The sequence below is a fragment of the Hemiscyllium ocellatum genome, chromosome 28 (assembly GCF_020745735.1).
Source record: "Hemiscyllium ocellatum isolate sHemOce1 chromosome 28, sHemOce1.pat.X.cur, whole genome shotgun sequence".
Classification (NCBI taxonomy): domain Eukaryota; kingdom Metazoa; phylum Chordata; class Chondrichthyes; order Orectolobiformes; family Hemiscylliidae; genus Hemiscyllium; species Hemiscyllium ocellatum.
This window is the reverse complement of record NC_083428.1, coordinates 55,136,267-55,144,254: the sequence shown is the minus strand read 5'-3', so window position 1 is coordinate 55,144,254 and position 7,988 is coordinate 55,136,267. Positions and strand designations below refer to the sequence as shown.

The 7,988-nt window shown below is 42.4% G+C and overlaps 1 non-coding gene across 1 annotated transcript; it reads right to left on the bottom strand.

The window, feature by feature from the left end:
* Positions 1–1,160: 1,160 nt before the first annotated feature.
* Positions 1,161–1,242, bottom strand: trnas-uga (transfer RNA serine (anticodon UGA)). The gene has a single exon. It is a non-coding gene; the product is annotated as a tRNA-Ser (tRNA).
* Between the last annotated feature and the right edge of the window lie 6,746 nt (positions 1,243–7,988).

Sequence of the window (7,988 nt, the reverse complement as noted above, 5' to 3'; positions counted from 1 at the left end):
ACCACAATCCGCTAAAACGTTGTATATATGTAATAATATGAGACTATTTCGTTGGCTTCTTATGGAAGAGACGTTCATTTTAAAAATCGTACATGTTGTGGGTCAGTAGCATGAAATCACAGACACGTTATCGCAGATTCAACTGATGGTGTTCAGATTAGATTGTCTTAATTTCATGTTTTATACGTATATATAGGAAAAAAACTAAGTCGAAATTGTATAAAATTTATCGATTTTAGGGTAAAGAATTTAAAAAATAAAATGAAAACATATCTTCATTATGATGGTTTATTGTTTCCTGTAGAGGTGAGGTGTTTTAAACATATTAGTGCACGTTTAAGAGATTTAAAAGCAGCAGAACAACCAGACACAGAAACAAGTGTTCCCAATAAGACAACGACGTAATCCTGGGTCGAACAATTCAATTAGTTCATTGCCTGGAGACATAAATAGTTCGAGTTTGGCCACTCAGTTTAAATTTTAATCAGGAAAATTCATACATTTCAATTCAAATTTTAATTGCGTCTCTTGAAAGTCTTTTAAAAATAAACAGGGACCCAATCAGATGCTCTGGGGTATGAGACGGGGGACATTGAACAGTTGAGAGGAGGACTGCCAAGACCATGCATGTAACAATCTTCTTGAAAATATATACATCTGGAAAATAACTTTTCGATCCGTGATCTTTGACACAGTATCTCCTGACAGGGACAAAGAAGAGACAGGAAGATCCGAAGACAAGAACCTACAGCTGCCTGGTTTTGATAAAGAAGTTATGTTTTGTAAACCTTAACTGGGAGTTTTATCTGAATAGCATTATCGAATGGAACATCAAAATGGGTAATAGATATACATTGGTTTGTTAATTAATCTCTCTTTTACTTTAGAAATGAAGTGCTGAATTTTTACTTCGTGTAGTTCTTGGCCAATCGAATTGTTGCAGATTCCTGTACAGCATAAATCTTTTCTGTGTTACTGGTTTTATCGTAAGCTGGAGGGTTTACGCTGTGTTGTAACGAGTCTAAACAAATTTGGCACAACAAGCGTGCATCTGTGCAGTTCATTGAGTGAACTGGAGATTTGCACCATTCATGACCTGGATGAAGTGATTCTCCCGCCGTGATCTGAATCTCCAAAAGTGAAAGGCTACCCAAGTTCTCCGTAGTTGACAGGATTCGAACCTGCGTGGGAATGCTGCAATGGATTTCAAGTCCATCGCCTTAACCACTCGGCCACAACTACAAATGGATGGCCAGCGTTCTCATTTCCAGGTTTCTGTCCCTGGGGAGCTTAGCAGTAGTGAATCATTGTTTGGTTTATTTGAATTCAAAGCCCACAGCTTTCAAATCGATGAAATGTCGGGACAAAGTGGGTCTGGGTGTTTCACCCCGATAGGTGGGATCTATATTCAGCTTAAACGACGGCGGAAAATGCAGAAAAATACTCAGCAGGTCGAGCAGGATCTGGGCTTGGAAAAGGCGATTCAGTGTTTCAAAACTTCTTCAGAACGTTATCAGAACTCCGTTTTCTCCCAGTAATACTGACAAACCTGTTGACATTCCCCAGAATGTTCTATTTTTTTTCAGATTCCCAACATCCACAGTCCTTTGCATTAGCCATTAAAACGATACAGAAATTCCTTTGCGATTCTGGATAAGATTCCTGTTTGGGGCACATTTTCGTGACCACATTAAAAACCCGGAGCTGTGCAGGAAAGAAAGCCAATGAAGTATGAACAGTGAGAGGTCCGACCCTGGAACGTCCCAAACAACCAACCGTTCGGTTAATGGATGAACGTGTTGACCAATTACACAACAGAGACGGGGTGAACTGACTCATTGTACGATCCAAAAACAGGCTTTTCACGAATTCAAACTTCAGCCTGCCCTTCACGAAGTGATTGATGTCCTGTATCAGTTTTTCTTTTGCAAGATAAATCCTGGGAAATTCACTGCAGTGAAATGGCAACAATCCTGTACCAGCTGGAAACACATCCACGTCACAACAACCAACTTTTCTACAACAGGATTCCTGCTCTCTTCGAGGCTTTTTCGTAACTTGTTTGCACCCGAGTCTTCGCGTGGTCTTGTAGCCGTGGCGAGGTTTGAATTCCTGACGCGCAGGAATGAAAATCCTTTCTATGTCTCCAATTGGTTCATGTCTAGAGAACAACAGAATCAACAGTCGCGGCCTCTTAAAGACTGGCTGTGTTAAGTGGGACAATCCACCCTTCATTCACCTGTGGTTTCGCTTCCCAAAGAGATTCTAAAGTTTTCCAAAGCTGGAGACATGCGTTCACTGTTATTTTCCCATGTTTTGTTTTAACCTTCCCAGTGGTGATATTTTCCCCAAACTGCTTCGCAATTCTCCGCCTTTTATGATGTCCAGCGATGAGCAAAGACCTTTTGTCGAGAAATTACTGAGGTTGGGATTCTTCTCTTTGGAACAAAGAAGGTTAAATGGAGATTTTAATGGTCTATTTATAATGATAGGGGAGGGCGCAGTGCGGATGGGTGGGTTGATGTTGTGCAGGAAATGTTGCCAACGATCAGTGTCAGTTTCCAGAAGTCTGGGACTAAAGATATTTAATGAAAAACGAAATTTGCGAAGAATATATAGAGCCTAATCTCAGGGGAACCGTTAATCATTTAAGACACGGATGAGAAGGACATTCTGTCTTTGAGAGAGTAGCAAATCTGCAGAATTCTTTACACTGAAGGGCTGTCAAGGCTGAGTATAATCAAGGTTGAGACGGCCGCACAATTAGTCACTTTGGGAATCAAGAAGAATGGGGATAAGACGGAAAAGTGTCATTAAGAATTAACCAAATCAGACGTGACCTCATTAAAACTTGGAGCTGACCTAACGGGACGAATGACTTCCATCTGTTCCAATAACTCATCTGTCATTTGGAAACTGCGAGAGACAATCATGAAGAAAGAAATTGCTGGACGTTGAGAAAAGATGATTAGAGTCAAACTGAGTCAACATCATTTGTTGAATGGAAAAACACACTTGACAACTTTGTCAGAGGCCTTTGATAATATTTCGAGCAGAGTTGATCAAATGTTTGTAGGCATTCCATAAGAGACCGTATCAAAAGCCATTGCACAAGATCGGAGTTCACGGTGAAAAGTTAAAAAAAAAGTCCAGGATTGTCCGTTGTTTAATTGAAGATACAGAATCTGGATAATTGCGTATTTTTCAAGTTGTAAAAAAGTAATTAGTAAAGTGCTGGAATGGTGAGTCATACGACTTCCATAATTTATATCTGCCTTAATGACTTGATGGAATTGGCAGAGTGAAATGTCCGCAGTTTTACTGACGATACACAACAGCTGGGAGGACATTTTGCGATGAGGACAGTGGAATCTGGAAATGGTTAGTGACAGGTTGAGTGGGTGGGAATGCAACAGGTGCACGGAGGAGGTTGCAGAGTTGATAGTTTGGAGGGGAGGGTGATGCACATGGGTGGGAAGGAAATGGGACAGATGGGACAGTTCATAAGGATGATGCTGAGCTGGAAGTTTTGAAGTGAGGTCAGGTGGAGGGAGGAGAAATGTGGAAACTGGTGAAATCCTAATTGATGCCATGGGGTTGGAGGTCCCCGATGTGGATATTTAGCTTTAGAACGTAGAACAATGAAACAATACAGCGCAGCACAAGCCCTTTGGCTTTCGATGTTGTGCCAACCTGTGAACTAATCTAAACTCATCCCCCTATATTATCCCATCATCATCCATGTGTTTATCCAAGATTTGTTTACATTTCCACAATTTAACGACATTGACAGGCATGGCATTCCACACCCTTACTTCTCTCTGAGCAAAGAACCTGCCTCTGACATCTGGCTTAAACCTATATACCCTCAATTTGTAGTTATGACCACTCGTACAAGCTGACATCATCTTCCTAAGAAAAATAGTTCCACCGTCTACATTATCTAATCCTCTTATCATCTTGTAACTCCCTGGAGTGGTTTTGATCGCAGAGCTGTAGATTTGATTCAAACCAACAGCTCAGCGAGCAGACCTGCACACTCAACCTCAACCTGAGCTGCACATCTTCACAAACCTTGCAAAAATCTTGTAACTCTGTATCAAATCTGCTCTCAGACTTCTTTCAGATGAGAACAGACCCAAGTCTCTCAGATTTTCCTGATAAGACTCTTCCTTCAGGACAGGCAATATCTTGTTCAATCTCGTCTACAACTTTTCCAATGTTTCCACATTCTTCCTGGAATGGGCGACCAGGCAGTTCAAAATATTCCAAGTGGAGCCACACAAGTGTTTTGTTTCGTTGCAGCATGACATTATGCTCAGGAACTCAATCCTCTACCAATAAAACCGACGACGTCATACTGTTTCACAGGAGCACACTGGTTATTACTGCTGCATCGCAACACCAGCGACGCGAGTTCAATTCCTCCTTCAAGCGGCTATCTGTGTGGGTTTCCGCCCCGTACTCTGTTTTCCCCTCACAATCCAAAAAATGTGCTGTGTCGGTAAAGGGGTAAGTGTAGGAAAATGGGTCTGTCTGCGTCGCGCCTCGGAGGGTCGGTTTATACTTGTTGGGCCGCAAGGTCTGTTTCCACACGGTGAGTAATCAAAAAAAAAATCAACCTGGCTTGAAACTCTGTACATGGACTCCAAGGTCACTCTGCCCATCCACATTACCAAGAATCTTTCCATTAACTCAGTATTCTGCCTTCCTGTGATTGTTCCCAATGTGAATCACTTCACATTTAGCTGCATTGAACTTTATTTGCCACCTCTAAGACCAATTTTGCAAATTATTCCAGCTCCCCTGCAACCTGCAACATTTTTCCACGCTGCCCACTACTCCAGCAACTTTCGTGTTATCCGCAAGCTTACTAACCCATTCACCCTATGCCCGCATCTTAGTCATTTACGAAAATGACAAACAACCGTGATCCCAAAACAGATCGTTGTGCCACACCACTCCTTACCGGATTCCAGGGTGAATATTTTCATTAGCCACCACTTGCTGCCTTCTCACAGAAAGCCAGTTTCTAATCCAAACAGCGAAATCATCGTCAATACCATGCCTCTGCTTTTTCTCCAACAGCCTAACATGTGGAATCTTATCAAAGGTTTTACAGACGTCATATACACCACGTCAAGTGCCCTACCCTCATCCACATGCTTGGTCACCTTCTCGAAAAACTCACGAAACCATGTGGACCCGCTGAAATCAAGTTGTTGCTGGCTGAATGATTATACATCATCTCTCTCATACTCAGCTCCATATTCTTTCCTATAAGAAAGGTAAGGCTGACTAGTCTACGATTACTTTGGTCATCTGTATTACCCTTCTTCAACAAGGCAACAACTTTTGCTATCCTCCAATCTTCGAGTGCTATTCCTGTAGACAATATCGAAAATAAAGATCAAAGGCAAAGGCTCTGCAATCTCCCCCCGGCTTCCCTGGAAATCCTTGGATAGATCCCAGCTGACCCAGGGGACTTACTTACTTTCGCCCCTTCCAGAATTGCTAACAGGTCCTCCTTGTAAACCGCATTGTAAACCATCCAGTCTAGTAGCCTGTATCTCAGATTCTCCTTGACACCGTTGTCTTAAAACAATATGAATACTAACGAAAAATATTCGTTAGCGCCTTCCTACCTCCTCTGACTCCACACACAATTCATCACTCCTATTTTTGACTAGTCCTCAGCTTCCTCTCGTCGTTCTTTGGTTCCTGATATACACGTAGAATTCCTTAGGGTTTTCTAAGATTCTATCCGCAAGCGACTTCTCATGTCCTCTCCTGTCTCTTCTGGACTCTCTATACAGGTTGTTCCTAACTAACTTGTACCTCTCAATCGCCCTAACTGAGCCTTCAAGTCAAATCCTAACATAATCCTCCTACTTTCTCTTGACCTGAGCTTTACGTTCTTTAGTAAACCACGGCTGCTTCGCTCGACAACTTCCTTCATAACTGACAGGTATATACTCATCAAGTACATGCGATATCTGTTCCTTTAACAAGCTCCACATTTCAATTGTGCTCATACCGTCCGTTTCCTTCCACATCTAGTGCAAACTAAATCTTGCCAAATGTCATCCTAATTGCCTTTCCCTCGGATATAACTCTTTCCCTGCAGTACATAACTATCCCTTTCTATTGCTTAAGTAAACATACCGAACTGTGTTCACGATCACTCAATTGCTCACCTACCTTCACATCTAACACCAGGCCAATTACACAGTAACAAATCCAATGTGGCCTGTGACTGTTAATAAAAGGTAGTCTGGCCTCAGGTTATGGACCTGTGTTGAGGATGAGGCAGGATTCATCAAAGTTGATAGGGACAAATAGTTTTTCAGCTCACCTCCCTCTGTTTCCCACACTCGCTGGAGACTGCTGTTATGATCCGGTGCAATTCACAAATGATATCTTTGGTTGCTTCGAAACTTCTGAACACTGTACAAGTGAGTAAAATAGTACACGAGGACCAGGCTCCCGTCAGGGAGCCAAGAAAGCATGCATCGTCAGAGGGCCAGAACGGATGGAACGGCGCTTTCTCTTTCCAGTGCAAAAGGTCAGTGCTGAAAGGGCAGGCGCTTTTGGAGATTCAGTGCTGTGAGAGATGACGCTGTCAGAGCATCAGTACTGAGAATGCAGAAACTCTCAGATGGTTAGTGCTGAAGGATCGGTTACAGTAATAGGGCAAATTCTAAGGGAGTGGGCACATTCAGAGGGTTAGTGTTGAGGGAGCAGACACTGTTGGAGGGTCAGGACTGAGCGAGAGGTTACTGTCACAGGTTCAGTGCTGAGTAAGTGCTATCGTCGCCCGTTCAGTGTTTGGAGAGTGGGTACTCTCGGATGGTCAGTGCTGAGGGATCATATTTAATTTATTTCATGCTAATATTTCCAGAAACAAATAAAATGGCAGCTGAATATGCAAACTGTCCATCAAAACATTCAATGGCAAGTGCAAACATAAGTAAATTATCTAAAACCTCTCTCATATTTGAGGACATCCTGCCTGTTTTTGTCATACATCCGCTGCCTGTCTGGTCACATACATCATCACTGTTATAGTCTCACACAACCTCCCCATGTTTTTCATACATTCTCCCACTCTACATCTTACACACCCTCCATGTCTTTGTCACACACACCTTCACAGCATGGGACAAACTCGAAGTCTGCCAGTACTGGAGTAGACTTCAGTTTTCCCATTCCCAGGGATACGATTGTGTATAAATGGTTAGAAGTTGGAGGACTCCAAATTCCACTGACTCAGCCTCAATCTCACTTCCCGGCCTGAACTGGGTTAAGACCGCAGCGAGACCTGACCGAGAAAGAGACAGAGGGGGAGAGAGTGAGTCATAGAAATTGAATGCACAGAATCAGATCCTTCAGTCCAACTTGTCCACGCTGATAGTATATCATTAATAACTCTCATCTCATATTTCAGCATTTGGCGTATATCTCTTCCTACTTATTTACCAATCCCGATGTATTATAAACTTTGTACTTCAACCAGCCTCTACCCCTCCCTCTGGCAGCTCATTCCACTCTTGCATCAATCTGAAGGAAAAATGCTGTGTGTGTGGAAAAGGATACTCTCAGGCGTCCACGCTGCTGAGACACCTGTGGGTTCACACCAGTGAGAAGCCATTCATTCATTCGTTGTGTTGGAAATGACTCAAATAATCATACGATCTGCTGTGACATTTTGGCAGCCATGCAGATGATAAATTCTTTATAACACTGACTAGAGCTGTTAATTTTATTCAATGATAAGTAAACGTATTGGTGAGTGGAGAATACATAAAGAGACAGGAGGGACAGATATGAAATGCTTCAATCCTTCACTAAATCTGTACCATGTGCAGATTGATTTCCGTTTCTTCCTTCACCAGTGTTACTTTTTTTAATGTAGGAGGATAAATTACGGACAGAAGTATTTCCTTAACTTTCCAAACCGGTAAAATATTGCAGGACATACTCAGTTA